Here is a 21,157-nt window from a genome sequence, read left to right as displayed (position 1 = left end):
GGCTCATTGTACTTTCAGACATGATATCCTGTAGGTAATCAAACTATACTTTGTAAATATGTTTTTTTCCTCATATTTTGGTGCTTTCACTCGTGAATTGCACGTACCACGTACCTACAGTGTAATTTTGTCTATGGGTGGTACCTACATATTTATTTTCCGATATCTAGGTAGGTAGGGTACTCCAGTCGTCTAGAAACAGAGGGAAATGAAATTTACCCAACCGTTATAAAATGTAAAGCGATAAAAAATTTATATCCAAAACCAATAACCAGATTATTGAATTTTTGTTTACAAAATCGTTATAGTAGGTTTGGCTAGATTTCAAAAAAAATTACTATTTCACAAAAATCCGTTAATATTGCACATTCATTCTGTTTTTAAGTAATACCTACGCTAAATTCGTCGATCAAAATTTAAAAATACAAATTTTATAGGTAGGTATACGTGTTTGTGCGAGTAAATGCGTACCCATTATCTATAAATCTTTCTAGGGTTTTGTAAAAAATTTCTCATTGTTTTAAATATCGAAAAATATATAGTTAGCTTCGTATCGACACACTTATGTCCGAACTAGGAATTCATTTAGTTTACGATCCTTTTCCTATAATTAACTATACATACTTACATGTACACGCACGTAAATCTATACATATAGGTAGGTCCATTCTATGATTCGTAGTGTAGGTTAGTAGAAGCACTTACCATGTACTTCGATTAGTGTGGATAAATTTTAAATAGTTCGAAATATAGGTACCTACCTATATATTTGATATTACATTTACCAGACCAACGATTAGGTATATAACTATTCGATTAAATAGGTATAGCATATAAGGCATGTAATTTTTTGACGAAATAATATTAAATAAATTGATGTAGAAATTCTTCGAATAAAAAAAAAAAAAAAAAAAAAAATGAACGAGAGTATTCGAACTAAATGGAAGAAAAATAGAAATAATTGCGCTTCATATTATTCTCGTTGTTGTTTCAAGTTTCTGTATTGAAACAGATGCCGAACATCTTTTTATGGCGGTTTTACGTACTTCTCACAAATTTACAATCTTACGTCGAATGTGGATTATAGACTTATTAGAAAATTTCTCATCTTGTCAAACAACGTTTTTACGTTTTGTTTTGTTGTTACTGTTGTTTTTTTCTTCATTCATTTCCGGTCATCACATCTTTTTTATGCGTTTTGTCGGTTGTTGTCTCTAAAGTATGACTGTTTATTTAAAGTTGGGCGAGAAAAAAATATTATCTACGCTAAAATGAAATATGTTTTTAAGATGTAAGAAACGTAGAATAGAGATTAAAAAGTTCGACGCGTGTTTTTTTTTTTTTTTTTTTTGGAGCTCCTCTACTTACCTATTTTGTAACTTACAAATTAAGTTGAACCAAGTATTGAAAAACATCGCACCTGGAACGGAGTAGGTAGCCTATACCTATGAGTAAGGAGGCCACTCGTGCTTATCTACTCATAAGTTACGTAGGTTTTTTTTTCAATTTTCCCCAATCCGCACCAGGCGGTGGGGGTATTTTATTATTAAAGAAAAAAAAACCAATCTTAGACTAAAGGTTACTAGAATAAACATATGTATCTAAATATAATTATAGCTTCACCCAAAGTCTAAGCAGGTAGGGGAGAGTGTGGGTGAGACGGATTGTCCACCACAACTCAAACCCCTGGGCAGTTGCTTAAGGCCCAGTTGTCACTTCCCAGGTTTTGTTTCCACGCATACCTGTTCCAATCACGACTGAGCCCCCAACCCATCTCAGGGTGAAGTTTGAAGGGAGAGTGATTTCGCCTAGGGGTGATCCCAACAAGGTAGGTCCCCTAGTTATTGCCACGAGATTTATTTGGACTTTTGTGGGGCAGTCGGTGCACATTGCTTTGGGCTTCTCACTAACATAACTGCCCACAAGAAAATATTGTTTTCTATGTTATAAGTTTAGTATTTAAAAGTATAGATAAATATTATAGTAAATTTTAAGATTATCTCAAGATCCAGGTAAATTCAGTCCCGAGTAGGCTATTTCATGTCTTGAATGTGGCTTCGGGCATAATTTGATTTACAGTTGACAATATTGGTTTTTGACATCTTGTTCAGATAGTCACGCTTTCATGTTTGGTGGGAGGGTGCAAACTCTCAGAGTCACTGTAAGGCCCTTGAAGCACTCCAGGAGCGCTTGTTCAACTAGTGGCCATTCAAGTTGGTCCAAGCCACACCCTAGTCTTGATACAGCGATTTTTGTGATGTTTAGCTCAATGCATTTGGCTACCAGCCCAGGTGAAAGAAAACCATTGGTTTTAAAAACCAATGGTTTTCTTTCACCTGGGAGAGCTTTCATTGTTCGTACAAAGTCTCCTATTGTCAGCTTGTCCTGGTGTCTTTCCTTGGTTACTGCATATAAAACGTAGTTCCCTTTGCTGTATATCTCCACCACATCACCCACTTTGGCACCCCTTGACTTTAGAGTGTCAACATTGCCAAACGCTCGTCTGAATTTTACTGCTATGCCCTCACTCATCTCGAAGTCCCTGCTAACACAATGCGCTAAGGCATACTTTGGGATTTGCAGCATTAGGTCGTCTTCTAGTTCTTCTATCATAAATACTCTGTTTGATCTTACTGATTTATGTCCCCAGTTGTCCCTCTGGATCTTTGCCTTGTGTTTCCTTTCGATATGTTCAAGTATACTCTTCACCTCAGTGGGGGTCAGTTCGCTGGTGTGCAGTTCATTGATGTTTAGGTACTCCCTCTATGGAAGCAGGGAGGACACAGAAGCTGGCCCCACTGCAGGGCTTGCAAACCGAAACCAAAACTGAAACCAAAACCCCCAAAAACCGATTAAAATTGCTCAAAACCGAAACCAAAACCAAAACCAGGAGCGTTATTTTCCCACAACTAAAACCAAAACCGAAACTGGGAGCGTTTATTTCTCAAATTCAAAACCACAGCGTAACCGATTGAAAACTGAATTGGTTTTGGTTTTGGAATTTTTCAGGTAATTGGACTGCATTTTTGGTAAAATTATAGTAAAAACTGATGCTAAAGGTGAAAAGCCCTGAAAAATAAAAAAGTTGAAAAATTTATTTGGCACTGCCAAAGTGCCGCTTTCTAGTCATATACACAAAGTTTTTGAAAAAGTGATCACTTTCTTGGCCTTCTTCCCTCTAAAAAATGGAGAAAAAAGGAAAAAACCGAAACCAAAACCAAAACCGAAACCAATTCTTTTGAAATCAAACCGTTTCAGCAAAATGGGAAGGAGAGAGATAATATTTCAAAAAACCGAAACCAAAACCGAAACCTTTACTTTTTCAAAAAACATAAAACCAAAACCAAAACCGACAGCGATATCTATCCGGTTTTCAAGCCCTGCCCCACTGGGTGGTAGAATCTCTCCTTTATGGCTCTGAGCACAAGATATTTCATCATGTTGGTATATATCTGTGGTTTGTGAAGATCAGGCTGTAGGGGTGTCCCACATTGTTGGATACAACTAGCTGGTCCATGGCCCTATCAACTATCCTACATGCCACATTTTGGTTTTCAATATCGGCAAAGTATTTCCCCAGAATGGACTGGGGGCTGATCGGATTGTCTTTAAGAGTTGGCTTTTTTGTATGATCAAAGAATGACCTCACCACTAGAAGTCTCGAGTTGACATCTTCTAACGTGTGGCTGTTCTCATACAGTCCCGGCGGTGGTATAACCCTTGTTCCAGGCACCTGCTCCCCCGGGGGAGCACTTTTCAGCTTCCGGTTTTTCTCCAACCCCCGATCGCGAAGCCTCATGCCTTTCAGCACTACTCAACAAGTCGCCTGTCATGCCGACTTCCGCTTCCAAGCTGGTTTTTGCCTGTTCAAGGTCAGAGACCCTGGCTGTTTCTTGATAGGAGGACATTTCACCATATTCAGTTATTGTGGTTATGCTGACATTTCCAGGCTTGTTGACTGTATGAGGCTGTATGATGTAACCTAACCCTGCTAGGCCAGGACTTTTTTTGAGGGAGCATGCGGGGGGCGCACAGTAAATTAACTTCGATTCCCACCTCCCAAAAAACAGTAGTAAGGGGTGCGGAGGGGCTAAAAAAATTATGGACTTCAGCTTTCAAAAATTAGTGTACCTCCCAGAAACAGAAGTGAAAAAAAAGTCTACCAGTCACTACAACTGTCAGCAACTCTCAATCTACCTACTTAACCAGTAAAAGTTAAAACACGTGGCAAAATGAAACAAACGCGTACCTAATAGATACCTTTGTAAAAATTGGTCAAAAAGAACTTCCCGGTTTCCGACACACACTCCGGTTGCATCTACGAGTACGTATAGATACAACATTACTTATATTTTCCATTAGATGAGTATAATATTTTACTATACAGTGAATTTCGTCAATAATGAAAGAATAATACCGAACCTTGTGTTACAATGTTAACACCGAGATTATTTTTCTCACATGCTTTCAAATGTATCTACACAACGCACGTTCAAGGGGTAAGAAAATTAAAAGCTCGACGTTCATCGTTTAGAAGATATCGCTCAACTTTTACAATTGCGCTGAAATTTGAGCCGCTTTTGTTTTAGCGATGAAAAACGTTTCAATTTCAACTTCGTAAATCGTATTTTTTAAAATACTCGTAATACACACATCGTATAGACAAAAGCGCGGAGAAAAGTATTTATTTACGCGCACGTTGTGATATCGGCGTGTGTCTAAATACTAGGTAGGTACATAGAAACTTACCAAGGTAGGTACTAGGTACTCAAAAATCTGATCGAGGTGACTGTACTGTACTCATGTAGGTAACTTAGTGTACTTGATTTAACCAACGACAAATTTCAGCAAGATTGCAATGAAGTTCTTAGATTTACCCATGTATTGTATCTATATCTAGGTACTTCAGATAGCCAAGTCACTATATCTTCCTCTTCTAAAAACATAATCGACTTGAAAAATTTGCGATTCTATTTCATGACAAAAATTCCCCTTTCCAGTAAGATCCCACGAAAAATTTTAGTTGAAAAATAAAACCACTCACTCATCTATTTGCTGCCCCCTTCACCGTCCCTAGCGCGGATATTCCCGTCGGTTTACATCCTCAAAAGTGAACACATTATACATACGGTGTAGGTATATTTGTATAATGTATAAGTATAGGCACATCTACACTTTATACGTTAGAATGCACTTTTTTTGTAGGTAACAAAAGTACTGAATAAATTATTAATTTATGAATTTAATTTTTCAAGAGAATACTAAATGAGCAGTTTGTTCGATGAAAAATAATATTTCATCAATCTTCGTGTCTCTAATTGAGAACAATATTAGTGAGAGTGAGTGCCAAACTGAGAAAGTAAGAAAGATAAATCCATTCAATCTTGGCAAAATACAACAGATGATTAATTAGTTTCGATAAAAATACGCTTAATAAGTAGGTATCGATATTAGTAGCATACTTTTACCAATGTAACTTTATTGCATAGATCTGCGGGGGTGTTATTAAAATCGTAAAATGACTTATATTACCCTACTTATCGTTAGACGTTAGGTCATCTTTATTCTTTGGCAAATAAGTAGCAACTGACAAATTATCGTTCCTAACTGAAGTCACTAGTCAGTATTCATCTGTTCTTCGTGTATGAAACTGAAAGTACCTAACCTGAAACAAGGAATGAAAACAATTAGGTACACAGATAATTAATAGTGAAGAAAATTATAAAAACTCACAAAGTGTAGGGTAAATGTGCCTAAGTTTGCGCGCTTCCTAAGATTGCGCAGTAACGATTTCTCAGAACCAGTGAGAGTTACAACATTTGATACCGCCTTTACTTGAAAGAAAAATCAAAATGACCATACTTAACGATTTTTGGTGATGGTAGCACCAAGTGTTGCCAACTGACGAGCAAAAAACTTTTTTTTCAAATTTTTTTATAACTTTTCCAATAAAAGTGGCACGAGACAATTTTTATGGAAATGGCAGTAGAAATCTAAATAAGCTATTTTTAGATTCGTCATTGTCTGAGGATTATAACAAGCACATATTTCAAGTGTTTTCTGCTTTAATTAGGTTTCAATTTTTCAATTTTTTTAAAAAACATCCCTGTGCCTAAGATTGCGATTTTTATTTTTTGCCACTTTTCTAGACTAATAATGATACTTTTTGAAATTTTCATTAAGAATTCAATTCATTTGAATGAAATGACACCTTATATACGTATATCGAGTTTACTCCTTGTCAAAAGTTAGGGAGAAATGGATGTAATGCTGGAAATTCCAGATATGAGCGCATTTCCAGGGTGTTTCACTCAGAAGTTTCAAATGCACGTTCATGTGAGACATTTTGTTTGCTTTCATCATAAATTAAACAATATTGACGAATTTCCATGTTTTTCACTGGTGCACAATCATGTGAAGGTGAATGCGCAATCTTAGGAAGTCATATGCCTAAGTTTGCGCATTTGACTTTTTTTAGTTTTTGGTCAAAATATAAAAAACTAAATCGATTAAAAATTTTATTTCTGGCGCAAATCATAGCCAAATGTTTGAAGAACCTTCTGTACAAATTTCAATATTCTAGCTCCTTTTCATCAAAAGTAGTGACTGTTTGAAAATTAGGTGCGCAAACTTAGGCACATTTACCCTACCTAAGTATACTTTATGAGGTTCAAGTATTGATTAGGTACATTACATCTACACAATCTAGGAATCTACATATTGTGCTTCGCGTTTATTTAATGGGCATCATCGAACATCGATCCTTATTCCTCATTTCATTATTCAAACTTCAAAGTTATCTTACTCAACAGTGACAAGTGCTGTATGCTGTATGTTTAGTATGAAAATTCAATCGACTGTTTCACTTTCGCGAATGGATGTTTCGTATCAAAAATCAAAATCAGGAATAGTGGTCCCTCCCTGGTCCCAAAATCAAATAATGAATAAACTCCAAGGTATAGTTCAAGGTCTAAGTAAGATCTAAGATTTCTTCAAACTCAAACCCCAATCATCAGTCAACCTTTCCGGAAATTGAATTAATTATGAATGCACCTGCTAATATTTCTCTCTAGTTTCCTCATTTCCTCATTTTTCTGATCTAAAAAAATGTTTTTTATTAAAAATTAAAAAATAATTTCATCATCGTAATTTTCTAGTAGCGCTCCAATGTACTTCTTGGCGAACTACGGTACAAAATTTTTTCAAAAATGTAGGTTGCACTTTTCGCGAGATGGGATCTCTTGCAATTTTTTTTCTTTTTTGTTGACGAAACTTGGAAAAAAATTTGTTATCTGCCTGAACCGTGATTTTGTTTGTTGTTTGGACGTGAGCTTTAGTCGGGTTATGTAGCGAAAGTGTAGTGTAGTGTCGCGTAGAAAAAGTTATGATTTCGGCGTCCAGTTGTTTGAAATTGAAAGTTTGTGCCGCGAGTTCCGGTTAATCTGAGCTTAGTCGACAAAATAAAATATTCACAAAGCTCAGAGCGATAGTTGGATTCGTTGCCATCGAGTATTCTGTTGCCGAGCAGAGGAAAACACAGGTACTTATCAAGTCTCGAAGATCAAATTTCACTCATCAATTTCAACACGAGTACACTACCTGAGGTTTAGCTCTCAAATCATTTTATTCGATCTCAACGAGTAATGATATCGTATTCGTACTATAATACCACATATAGCCAATTTTGAGCACCACGTATAGTACCTTTCTTGCCCCTTACACGATTACTTAGTACGATGAGTCATGTTTTGATGTCGAAAGATGCATCATTAGTGCATCGATAAATCCAAAACCGAAGCTATTTATCTACTATCGCTTGTGTGTGTGTAACTAGGTGCGATAAGCTGTCACTTACACCTCATTATTGATCATAGCGTTTTGAATGTGTTTCAGGTTACACAGCATCCAATAATTCGATATCGAAGCCGGCAGTCGGTGAGTAATTAAGATAATAAGTATCTACTTTATTGCGAAGAAACATCAGCCTTCGAAGACAATCTCCGGCAGCTGGTCTAGTATCGAATGTTCCGGCTACGTACATTATTTCGGTTCAGTACCGACAGATAACTGAAATCGAAAAGGTTGAACTTTTTTCCTATAATATGTATAATGTATCATATTACAGTTGACCGAGTTTTCGGTTTCGGAATCGAAAACTTTAGTGCAGTTTCAGTTTACGTATCAACATTTTATCATATTTTTTTCAAGATTCATCGACATCATCGCTGGAATGGAAGTAAGATTTGTGTATTTGTCACCTATTAATATTTTTATCAGTATTATATGGACAGATTTAAACTATTTAAAAAATAATATCAAGGATGCCGACAACTTATTCAATCGAACACTATAGGATGCTACCGAAATTAATCGTTATCATTATCATGTTGATTTATTCATGCAAGTAACGTATTCGTGTTTTACCAAGAGCGATGAGAAATGGTTCGTTTATTTCAGTTTTTTTTTTTTTTTTCATATCCTCTTCGTTATCGTCATTGGTTGTTAATTTTTCGAAGAAATTATCAAAGATTCGAGTCCGTGCAAGTTCACGTAGGTAGTAGTAGTACTGATGATTACAAAATTATTGTCTCGTTCATTGGAAATGATTGTGAGTATATTGTGATATGCATTTGCAATATGTATGCTGATTATATCACTACACGATGCCTTTGAATTGTGGCAATAGGTAATTCGATCAAGAAGTGATGGGTGGACAGCGTTCACTCTTGTTTTTCAGCCAAGTAGTAAATGCTACGAGCTTCCAATTTTTTCAAAATTAAAGGGTAACAGTGATTAATTTTGCAAAAGTTTTGTTGGAAAAAAAATATTCTCAAATACTTCACGAAGGCCTTAAATTGTTAGGAAATGCTGTGATTAAAAAATGCAGTTCGATGTTTTTCGTGCCGTGCTTCGGTTCCAGTGTATCGTACAAGTATTTCATTTTTTTTTACCGAGAGCGCTCGACTCTATTTGAATGTCCGTATTTTGCGATGCAATGGGACGTCAAAGTTATTGACCTGACGCAATCGTATTACAAAACAAATCGGTACTCGAAGTCGAAAATATGTAGTATGTATTTTCATTTACTGGTTTATTAGCGACGCGACGCAGCGTACTAATAATAATTTTCGTATCGTTAGTGCTATATTTACCTACGCTGCAAGTTGCTATAGGATGACTGTGATTTGTCGTACTCTTATTCTCGTTTTTCCCATTAGATAATAACGCTATTACTTCGGTATAGGTATTTCAGTGCGAAGGATTTCGATAATGCGCTTCGTATCCGTGTGATGGGTTGGTAGTAAAGTACTTGATCAAAGAGTTGATAGACCTACTGTCCTATACTATTAATCTTTTGATACATATTCGAAAATGAAAATGGCCCAAATTTGCAGAGTTTATAGACAAAACTTGCATTTGATTGACTCGATTCTCGCAATTTTGGTATTGAAACAAAGGAACGGAAAACAAAGACCATTTTTCTCGTTATTGCGAGTACGAATAGTGTAGCGAGGGATGGAAAAATATCAAATATCCCTTGTTTTGGTTTCGTACCGAGCTTGTCGCACTGCTCCCTTATTTTGTTTGTTTGTACTTTGTGTGGTAGAGTGGCGGCGTTGGATCAACGAGGTGAAAAACCTCGTATTTGCAATTTGCATATTTCTCTCGGGTCTCGTTAATCGTTCGATGCGCAACAAAATTATCTCTCCTTTCGGGTGAAAAATTGAAAATTGCTCGTTGCATCAAACGTATTTCTAAGTACGCGTTCTACTCGTTTTTCTTAAGAACCCATTATTTATTTTTGTTTACATAATTAATGAAGTCTGTTCTGCGAATAGTGGGTAGCTTGATGCAAATTGACTGAAAACGCAGACTGGCAGACTTGCGTTGTAGTGTTTGGGTAAAGCTAGAGTTGAATTTTTCCTTGTAGATGCGAAGTAGGCAACTCATCATACACCATACCTTGAAAAAAACGACACTCGATTTTATAATAGTTGTTACGCTAACGTAAAGTATTGCAGATTCGGATGTTTGGTGGTAGTACTCCAGATCCATTATTCCTCTTTTTTTTTTTTGAAGAGAGTTTTTCGAGGGGAGGGGGTGAGACTTAAATTTCCCCAACTTTTTTTTGTTAGATTTTGCCAACTTTTAACCCCAGCCCTTCACCCCCTCTTTTCAGGAAATTATGGTAGTATTTTTAGAAATATGAATAAGTCATCAGCGGGTGAAGGCAAAAGATCTTGAAAATTCATAATTTCTCATCTTTTTCAGGACATAATTTCTATACTTTCAATAACAATCAAATTTGACAAAAATTGAAATTATTCTTGTTTTTGAAATTTTTGGTGAAAAATAGAAGTTTTTTGATAAGTACAATTTCAGCAAAAGTTGGGACTTCTGGCAGTTTTGATTGGAATGCATTTGATTTTTTTTGGTTGAAAAATTTCAAGTAAAATAACAACCATGTATTATTTTTGATGTGAGAAGTAAATTTTTCTACCCTCTAATTTTGGTCAGAGAAAGGAAAAAGAAAATGGCTTGGCCCGAGCGAAAACTTTTTAAAATTTATTATTCAAGTAGATTTGCCTAAATTTTGTGGACATTAAATTTTTCAAAAAAATGCTGGAGGCTCCAAAACTGCTCAAAACGGCTCAAAACCGTTTTCTGTTCAACAATGTCTGTGCCCGGACTAGGATACTTCCCTTGTGAGTAGAGTACCTCACAAGGGAACCAGGAACCTCTTGAGGTGTCCGCCTCCGATTTGAACGGGACCTCGATTTTTTGAAAGAGCATGGCCTAAAACCCCCAGACCCAAATTTTCAGCTGCCCAAGTTCATTTTTCGATTTTTGGCGAATTTTTGAAAATCCAAAATTGACTATTTTGGTGATTTATGCTTTTTTTTTTAAGTACGTACTTGATCAGTAAAAATGTTCAAAATAAGTCCTAAAACTGATATTAACCCCCCAAATCCTAATTTCGCTATTTCCAGCCATTCTGGGGCCTCCAGCGCTATTTTTTCAACTTCTCCAGAATTTTGAATAGCTCCAGAAGGCGTGAATATGAAGTTGGGCAGCTAAAAATCTAGTCGTGTATTATATTCGATCTGTTTAACGAGTTTATCCACATTTGAGCTGATTCTGGAGGGGACACCTCAAGAGTGGTTTTTTGACCAGCTTTTTTTCAAAATAAAAATATTCAAAAATCAAAAATTTACCGTTTGCGAGAAAATTTTTGAAATTTGCGCGAATCGCAGTATTTTGTCATGAACTAACCCTACCAGGGCGAATTTCGCCATTTCCAACCATTTTGGAGACTCCAGCGCGATTTTTCAATTTCTCCAGAATTTTGAATTTGCTCCAGAAGGCGTGAATATGAAGTTGGGCAGTTAAAAATCGAGTTGTGTGTTATACTCGACCTGTTTAACGAATTTATCCACATTTGAGCCGATTCTGGAGGGGACACCTCAAGAGTGGTTTTTTGGCCAGCTTTTTTTCAAAATAAAAATATTCAAAAATCACAAATTTCCCGTTTGCAAGAAAATTTTTGAAATTTGCGCGAATCGCAGTATTTTATCATGAATTAACCCCACGAGGGCGAATTTCGATATTTCCAGCCTTTCTGGGGCCTCCCTTCAATTTTTTGATATTTTTATTATGAAAAAGGCATGTCAAAAAACCACTCTTGAGGTATCCCCTCCAGAATCGGCTCAAAATGTAGATAAATTCGTGAAACAGGTCGAGTATAACTCACAACTCGATTTTTAGCTTCCCAACTTCATATTCACGCTTTCTGGAGCAAATTCAAAATGCTGGAGAAACTGAAAAATCGCGCTGGAGCCTCCAAAATGGCTGAAAATGGCTAAATTCGTCCTGCGTGGGGTTAGTTCATGACAAAATACTGCGATTCGCGCAAATTTCAAAAATTTTCTCGCAAACGGGAAATTTTTGATTTTTGAATATTTTTATTTTGAAAAAAAGCTGGTCAAAAACCACTCTTGAGGTGTCTCCTCCAGAATCGGCTCAATTAGTGTGGATAAATTCGTTAAACAGGTCGAGTATAACACCCGACTCGATTTTTAGCTGCCCAATTTCATATTCATGCCTTCTGGAGCAAATTAAAAATTCTGGATAAATTTAAAAATCGCGCTGGAGGCTCCAAAATGGCTGGAAATGGTGGAACTCGGCCTCGGGGGGTTTGTTGTGGACGAAATACAGCGATTCGCGCAAATTTCAAAAATTCCCTCACAAACGGTAAAATTTTGATTTTTTGGATTTCTTATTATGAAAAAAGCTGGTCAAAAACTCACTCTTGAGGTTTCCCTCCCAAAACCGACTCAAATGTGGATAAACTCGTTAAACAGGTCGAGTGTAATACACAACTCGATTTGTAGCTGCCCAACTTCGTATTCACGCCTTCTGGAGCAAATTGAAAATTCTGGAGAAATTGAAAAATCGCGCTGGAGCCTCCAGAATGGCTGGAAATGGCGAAATTTGGATTTGGGGGGTTAATATCAGTTTTAGGACTCATTTTGAACATTTTTACTGATCAAGTACGTACTTTTTAAAAAAAAAGCATAAATCGCCAAAAACAGTCAATTTTGGATTTTCAAAAATTCGCCAAAAATCGAAAAATGAACTTGGGCAGCTGAAAATTTGGATTTGAGGGTTTTAGAACATGCTCTTTCCAAAAATCGCGGTCCCGTTCAAATCGGAGACGGACACCTCAAGAGGTTCCCTTGTCAGTCTGAGTTGAGTTTATACGAAAGTACGACATTAGCTGACGATGAGTGCTGTGAGTCAACAAGGCGCGTGTTTGGAATTTTTTTACTTGATAGTAGGCGGTGTCGATGTCGTCGGTCTGGGATCTCGCGCATTTTTTCTACGAAAAGTTTGGACGATGAGTGCTAGTGCTGATTACAAATGCTGTTCACGCATTGAAAGAATTTTATGCCGGTTGCCGTTGACTCGATCATCTCGAATACGTGTCTATGTAAATAATGTGGGTAGGTGTGAATAGTTTGGTACTTCTTTCTAGGTTATTATTTTTAAATGCTTACCCGCAGTCACCACACGTTTTGTTTTACGTCAAATTATCTCGTATTTTGTCGTATTCAGCAGCCAGGGGCTAATATTTTGCTAAAAAGAGGCTGGCGTGTTGTGGAAGTCTACCGGACCCCTTAATTTTGGACAAATAATATTCGTGCAGATTTCCATAAATTTCACATAAGTAACTTCAAACCTTCTGCTTTACTTTGTCAGGCTTACTTTTTCCTCTGGATTGAATTCCTTCTTTCTCTGATCACTTGATCGGTTGAAAAATGTTGACCAAAAGGCTTTTTCAGGAACATCACGTTCCTAATAAGGTCCCTGTCCATTAGTTCATTTATGAACTAACTATAAGTACGTATGCCATGCGATGTAATACTTCTAAATACCTATTTGTCCACCGGGTATGCTTCATAGACGTCGTTGTGGTATTGCACCAGTATCTATCTACATTTATGAGTACCTAAGTACATTAAGTAAGTGAAGTACGCAACGATTCTTATCTGTCTCGAGTTGGTTCGCTATACATATGTGGACGTACATGTAGTTTTAGACAGTGATACGAGTAGGTATATTAGACACTGTGAAGGCAAACTACGAGTATCTGCGACAAGGTGAAGCGATTCCGGGCGAGAAAGGCGATTGACAGCACGAGCGACTCATTCGCGAACGACTATACACGTTGCGTATGAAAGTCGCGGTCTTATCGCTTTGACGCTAAGCGGTCTATCGCGCTTCGCGCGTTCCCACCGTGCTCAGTTTCGAATGTAATATGGTTTGATGCGCCGTATGAAACCGATTCCCCATGTGTTGTGAAGTGTAATTTTTCATTTTTTTCCCCCTCACAAAATAATCACGTTATTATTCGATTTTGAGTTTTGAAAAAAGAAAAAAAAATTTAAAAATGTGTTTTCGAAAGTGCTCGCGTTAGTTATATCGAAGGAATTGCGAGTAATTTTCATAATTTCGGTTTCAGTTTCAGTGGTGTTTTCGTTTTCGGTTTTTCTAATAGAAAATGATACGAAATCGCGAATATTCGATCGGATTCATCGATGTACTCGTAAAATGCCGAATAACCTGTGAATGTGCGAGCGGAGAATAACTTTGGCGCAAAATAGTACCGCATAAATTGAAAATAATTACTTCAATTTGAAGGTGAGACATTTACAATACGCGATGTTTTGTTTTCAAGGCGCCAGTTTGGTTATATTTTCATAGTCGTATAATTACCTATACCTACCTATACCTCTATGTACGTAGACTTACCTTACGAACGGTTTGTAAATGAAGTAATTTAGTACGCGAGTTCGTTCGAATTCGTTATCTGGCCGTGGGTTTTTGAACGTATCGTACTAGGTGCTAGGTAGGCAGAATGTACCTTATTTTTCAATTAGATCTAGGTAGTAGGTGTCTGGGTACCTACTCGTACTTTCATTCCAAGAGTTATTGCATATTTTGTTACCAATGGAATCTACGTACCTATTCTTCCAACTCTGATGAATTGATATGCTGGTACCTGTTGTGTTGGTGATAAGGGTTGTTCTTCCTGTCGAGTTTTCGAACACGTTTTATTTACCTAACCTGTTCTCGAATGAAACAAAATGTAAAACGAGTACATACATACTTATTATGATTCAGCTCAACCTAGTGTGTACAATTTTCTACATTTTTATGTGCTGGACTACCATTTCGTCGCGGCCCTCAAAATTAAAGCCCTGGCAAGCCGACCAGCTCGAGCTTCAGCTTCGTATAAGTATTTCAATTGACTCGTTCGCGCTGAAAATTTGATTTGATGATTTGACGCAATTCTAGGATGGAGAGCGGACGTGCGGAGTGATGATTGTCGCGTGAGAACGCAGATTGCTCATCTCATCTCCTCGTTTTCATTTCCTTCGTATATACGACCACATACCGATCGTATGTAAACGCTTAAACGTTTGCAGTTGCCCACGCATCCCGATCAAGTGTTTGGGATTTTTCAAGTGTGAGAACTGAGATTGAGAAATCTCGCCCATGTTTTTATTATCGACGAATTTCGTCTCTTCTCTTCCCATTTCCGGCTGTACTGGGTGAAACAGATGGAAATGATATGTTTTTTTGGGGGGGCGGGGTATTGAGCTTTGAGGATTGTGAAACCTTTTGTATACGTTCAACTTTGGAGTGTTATTTTACTTTTGCTTTCATTTGCCAGATACCAAATCGAATATCGAATTTATGCTCGATCGAGTTATATGCATGGTGACGTAGTCATATCGGATTGCAATTTTCTCAGAATGTTGACATTGTTGACGTTGCTAAATCCATCGAGTTCGAGGTGGTTTAGCTTCAACGTTAACGCAGTTCGTAGTATCGCTCTTATCATTGCGCACCGATACGATGCGCAGGTATCGCGTCGTTCTCGTTTCGTAAACGAACAAAAACATCGAGTGGAAAATTCTAATAATTCTATCTATACCATCGTTTATTTCCAATTAATTTTTACGTCACCCTACGTTACACATGCTTGCGGTATGTTACCAATGTAGAAACACTCGTTCAATTTTGTCTATACCAAACCCAAATTTTTTCCATGGACAGAATCAGGCCTTAATTTTCAGTCCATAATTTTTTGTGTCGCTTTTGCACCTCAAACATTTAGAAAAAATGATTTCCGCCCTATCTGTTTGAGAAGTTCTGTTTTTGTTTCAAAATTTCCAAACAGAAGTCTTGTTTTTTTTTGCCAAACTTGCTTGCTCAGGTTTTTTTGCACAAAACGTCTAAAAAGCGTTGATTTTTGTATTGATTACCTGAAAAATTGTATTTTTTTTTCAAAGCTTGCCAAGTAGCCCTGTTTTTTGCAGAATTGCTTAAAAACCTGTTTTTTTTTGGTCAAATTTTACGTTTTCCTCCATATTGTTCCTTCTTTTTCAGTTTTTATGGTAATTTTTCGATATTTTTGAAAGTTTCTTAGGGGATGCTTTTGAAGGCATTGCTTGCCCCCGAGTGCTTCCATTAAAAAAAACTGGGTAGGATAAAACAAGATTTTTAACTATAAATAGATTAAAGTTTTGAGACAATTTTTCTAAAATCTTTTCATATTGAATGATTAATTAATGAAAATGAAGATTAATGTAAGCTTACCTACTGCTTGATAACAAATTTTTTCACAAGAGGGGGTCGTTGACTTTTGGCTGCGCCACTGAATATGATGGACCAGAAATACTAGAATCCTCTACTTCCACACAATACTTATAATGTTGTATATCAAGGTGGAACGTGAAAATAAAGTCAGAAGATTTAACTTAAGTCAAATTCTGGGGAAACCTTCATTTTAAATTGAAAGTCGCTCAAAAGAAAATTTAGGTGTTATGTTCTCAAATAATTCGATAATATTTTGAAGCTCTTTATTATGACAATTCTAATACATATAATCATAAAAAATTTACCTTAGTTTCTATGATATTTACTTGACACTCGAGATATAATAATTAAAATAATAATGCGTTGATTGATAATTGAACTTCTTGAATAAAAATTTACATAAATTGTGTAAACCTGCGTAGCACAAGCGATGCCAAAGTCGATGGAAAAGACGAGATCTCTAATCCTTCACTGGTCGACACGACATTTGTTGACACCAATGTCGATAAATGACAAGTAAGAAGTTGATATCAAAATCGACTGTCTTCTCCCTTCATTTTTTGTCTCGACAAGGTCTCAACATTGGTGTCATTTTTTTGAGTCTAAAAGAAGCAAATTTTGACTGAAAATTGTGCGAAATGTGCCCAAAACTCTTTTTTTGATTCAAGTAAAATTATTCTCAAAAGTATCTCACCCTAAAAAAATTTTTTGAAAGAAAAAAAGTTGCCCTGGGTAGGGATTGAACCTAGGTTGCCATTCACTTCTGTCACGTTCTCTAACCACTAGACCATTACCACTGTTGAATGGAAAGGCCTTAAAAGAATATTCAGTCCATCTTATTCTGGACTTAAAAAATTTTTCTTATTGTATTGTCGACTCTAACATTGACAAATGAGTCGGCAACACTTCGAAATTTCTAAAAAAAATTTATATATCTTGTAATTGACATCAACTTCCTCATCAATATTAACCAGATGATTGATGTCGATTACACGATCTACAGAAGTATCTACTCGATGACGACATTTTGTAGATACTTTTGTAGACCCTATAATCGATATTGAAATTCAGGCCGTCTTGCTGATGCCAAAGTTGATGACAATTATTAGATCGACAAAAGGAACTATACAAGATCAAAATTTTGTAGATGCTTTTGTCGATCTTATAGTCGAAATCAACTTTGGATCAACAAGACGACCTGAATTTCAATATTGATCATGGGTCTACAAAGGTATCTACACTACAATATATCGAAATCTTGCACATGACTGTAGATACAAATGTAGACAGCAATGACAACCATCAGCATTTTCATCATAATTTTTGAAAAAAGTGTCAATTTCTAATTAATCATCTTAAACGTAGTTAGATTAACCCCTTTGTGGATAATGTTCGGACTTTTTTCAATCAACAATCATGTAAAATCATGTCGATACTTTTGTTGAGGCCACTGACGATCTCGTTAGTGCTACGCGGGAATATTCAATTAAGTACATGAAAAATTATGTGAGTTATGAAAATTTGTGAAGTAGAATAAAAATTAGTAATTTGAAATAATTTAAATTGTTAAATAAAATTTGCACCAATATTGAATAAAATGAACATATGATAAAACTTGAAAATGTCACACTTATAAAAATTTGGAAGGAAGAGAGAGATGTAATTTACCACTGTACAAATATGTTACACGAGATATCACCCGACATTATGGTCAAAATTCAACTGGAGAACTGTCATTGAACAAATTCTCTTATTATCTTTGAGTGAAGACTCCCTTCACTCCTCAAGTACAGACAACAATTCTTTCCTCTTTCCCCGAATTATGATTTGTAAGGAAAAATGCATCCAAAGGGTAAAGAGAGAAGAAAAAGACAGAGGTGAAAACAGAGAAGAAAAGGCAGAAGAGAAAGGAAAAGGCTAAATCAAAATTATACCATAGTGTTTTATTGCCTATAAAACAGACTTGATTCAACTTGAAAGGAAAAAATGTAAACGTATAGGAATTACTCGGAAAATAGTCATTATTTGAGAGATTGACAGGATGATGTAGCTATTGTTAGCCATATCTATATTTATATTGCAACAAGAGCCATAAAGGGGATGATACAGTGTACTGTAATAAAAATGCACTAAAATGCAATGTGTGTATGAAAGTACCATGCAACTTAATAAGGTAGTTGCTGGCAACTTAACATAGGCCAGAAGGTCTCTCTAAACAGAAAACATCTTGATTTTTTTTTCGCTTTAGCCCTTACACACCCTGTTTTGGGAAAAATGGTGCACTTTCATAAAATAAAGGATATTTGAAGAGTTGTTTGAACCTAGGCCATTGCCATCAAAATCCAAGTTGCATTTAACAGGGTTGCACCGAGCGATTGAATATTCGCAAATGGCTTAATAAACATTTTCTCTTCTAATATTTCTAAAAAATGAGCAAATTTCAAATTTTCAACCCCTCTTTAGTCTTTAGAACCCTAAAAGTGGCCTTAGATTTTGATGGGAGTGGCCTTGGTCGATGTGGGACTCCCAAATACCATCGTTTGGGATTGGGACATTTTCCCCAAAACAGGCTAGGTACGGGAGAGAGAAAAATGCTTCCACTTTGAATACCCATGGTCTCCTTCCAGGGGTACTTCTGGAGCTAAACTTTTTTCTGCGTGAGACTGTCAACTCAAAGGGAAGGTCTTCACTGAATTTGGCCAAAATCCTCCTACATTTTGTATGTACCTAATCTACCGATCTATGGTAGTGGACTGTGGTTGGTAGCGTAACTTAGATAACTCGTAGATGGATACTCGACAGATCGTGTTTGCTCATTCTCACTTTCGATGATTGATGTGTAAAATTGTGACGAGCTGCTGCTTGTGTTGTGTTGATAATGCTGATGCTGTTGGAGGAACGGCATGGCATGGCATTCGATTCATAATATACTCGTACCTTGGTTGGTAGTACCCAATATTATGTTTAGAAGATTGGTTTTCTCGCGAAAAAAGACGCGTTTCCATTATTTTCGGTATCATTATGTCATGTCGCTCAATATGTTTCAAGGTTAGGTAGCTGTTTAGCTGTTTGGCTGTAGCCGTGACGTCGTTATTTAGTTATAATGTGCTCTAAACTCTATAAACTCAAGGTCACGCTGCGCTCGCTGTTCAATTTACCTACCTGTTTCTGTGTATTTGTTTGTTGGTGCTGTTGTTGGATTTGAGAAGCGAGAATGTTGTTAGTTTGTTGTGTTGCGGTATCGTTGGCCAAATGGGCAAACGCCATTCTCATTGCCAGTGCCAGTGCCACTGACATGTCATTCTGCACTCTAAGGTAAGGGGTAAAGGTATGGCCCGTTGGTCTTGTGTTTACCTATTTGACGAATATCGACGTGCTGGCGCCGGCGGCAGTGTTCTTTGCCTCGTTGAGTCTCTATTGGGTGTATTGCTATCCTTATATACTGAATACTGTACGAGTATGTATGTGATGTGTACCTACTTTTGATCAAATGCGGAGTCATTTTCGCTTTCTACGCTTGTAATTGCCCACCTTGAGCCTACAACACGCCATCGCCACCGAGTAAGACGTCTGCGAACCTATTTTCGTATACTCATGTACCTACGAGTATGTTGGTCGAAGTCGTGTACAACAAACTATTCATCAATGTTTCTTGCCACCGCTTATGTACCAAACTTACCAACTCTAATGTTGAGAACGTGCGACGCAACCTACGATTACTCGTATTCGTATTATTACCACAGTATGTGCGTGTAACACTGTATGTGTATGTACTCGTAATGTATGTAGTTGTAGATACTCTACGTATGTACATTGTGTGTACCTTTACCTTATGACTTGTCTCGACATATTGTGTTGGTGTTCCTCGTACTCGACCCGACCAGCAGCGGTGCTAGCCGCAAGGCAATCGTTTTGGTGTTGGGTTTCTGCGCCTCTGCGGTCAGTCGTCGCGTCTAAACGTGTGATAACGCGAAAGTTAGCTGGTTGATCGATGTACGACCTAACGTCAACGACCAACGACCACTGATAAGGCAACTTTCGTATCGGTCATCGTTTTCTCGATGAGACGATGACAGAATCGTCTGAAATAGGTACTCGTATTAGTCGTATTTATGAAAACGGTAGACTTTCTGACAAGGGAACCTCTTGAGGTGTCACACTCCGATTTGAACGGGACCGCGATTTTTGGAAAGAGGGTAGTCTAAAACCCCCAAAACCAAATTTTCAGCAGTCCAAGTTCATTTTTCGATTTTTGGCGAATTTTTGAAAATTCAAAATTTACTGTTTTTGGCGATTTATGCTTTTTTTTAAAAAGTACGTACTTGATCAATAAATATGGTCAAAACAAGTCCCAAAACTAATATTAATTACCCAAATCCAAATTTCACAATTTCTGGCCATTCTGGAGCCTCCAGCGCGATTTTTCAATTTCTCCAGAATTTTGAATTTGCTCCAGAAGGCGTGAATATGCAGTTGGACAGCTAAAAGTCGAGTTGTGTATTATACTCGAACTGCTTAACGAGTTTATCTACATTTGAGTCGATTTTGGGAGTGACACCTCAAGAGTGGTTTTTTGACCAGCTTTTTTCAAAATTAAAAAATCCAAAAAATCAAAAGATAACAGTTTGTGAGAAAATGTATGATTGCGCGAATCGCTATGTTTCTTCAAGAACTAACCCCCGGAGCGCAAATTCTATCATTTCTAGCCAGTTTGGAGCAAGAGTGACACCTCAAAAAACCACTCTTGAGGTGTCACTCTCAAAATCGGCTCAAATGTAGTTAAACTTGTTAAACAGGTTGAGTGTGTAATATACAACTCGATTTTTAGCTGCCTCACTTCATATTTGCGCCTTCTGGAGCAAATTCAATTTTCTGTAGAAATTGAAAATCACGCTGGAGGCTCCAGAATAGCTGGAAATTGTGAAATTTTGATTTGGGGGGCTAGTTAAGGACAAAATACAGCGATTCGCGCAAATTTCAAAACTTTTCC

At 36.9% G+C, this 21,157-nt stretch overlaps 1 protein-coding gene across 3 annotated transcripts in view; it reads left to right on the top strand.

Moving 5' to 3' along the window:
- Positions 1-8,212: 8,212 nt before the first annotated feature.
- LOC135839744 (uncharacterized) overlaps positions 8,213-21,157 on the top strand; it is a 146,169-nt gene continuing 133,224 nt past the window's right edge. The window contains exon 1 of one of the 3 annotated variants that reach the window (XM_065355916.1): positions 8,213-8,236. The gene's annotated coding sequence lies outside the window, so the exon portion shown is untranslated. Of the gene's footprint in view, positions 8,237-13,634; positions 14,203-21,157 lie in introns of those variants that run through there. The other 2 variants (XM_065355917.1, XM_065355915.1) reach the window with 2 other exon arrangements.

The sequence above is a fragment of the Planococcus citri genome, chromosome 3 (genome assembly GCF_950023065.1).
Source record: "Planococcus citri chromosome 3, ihPlaCitr1.1, whole genome shotgun sequence".
Taxonomy (NCBI): Eukaryota; Metazoa; Arthropoda; class Insecta; order Hemiptera; family Pseudococcidae; genus Planococcus; species Planococcus citri.
Note: the sequence above shows the minus strand (reverse complement) of the source record. Positions and strands in the feature narration are given on the sequence as shown.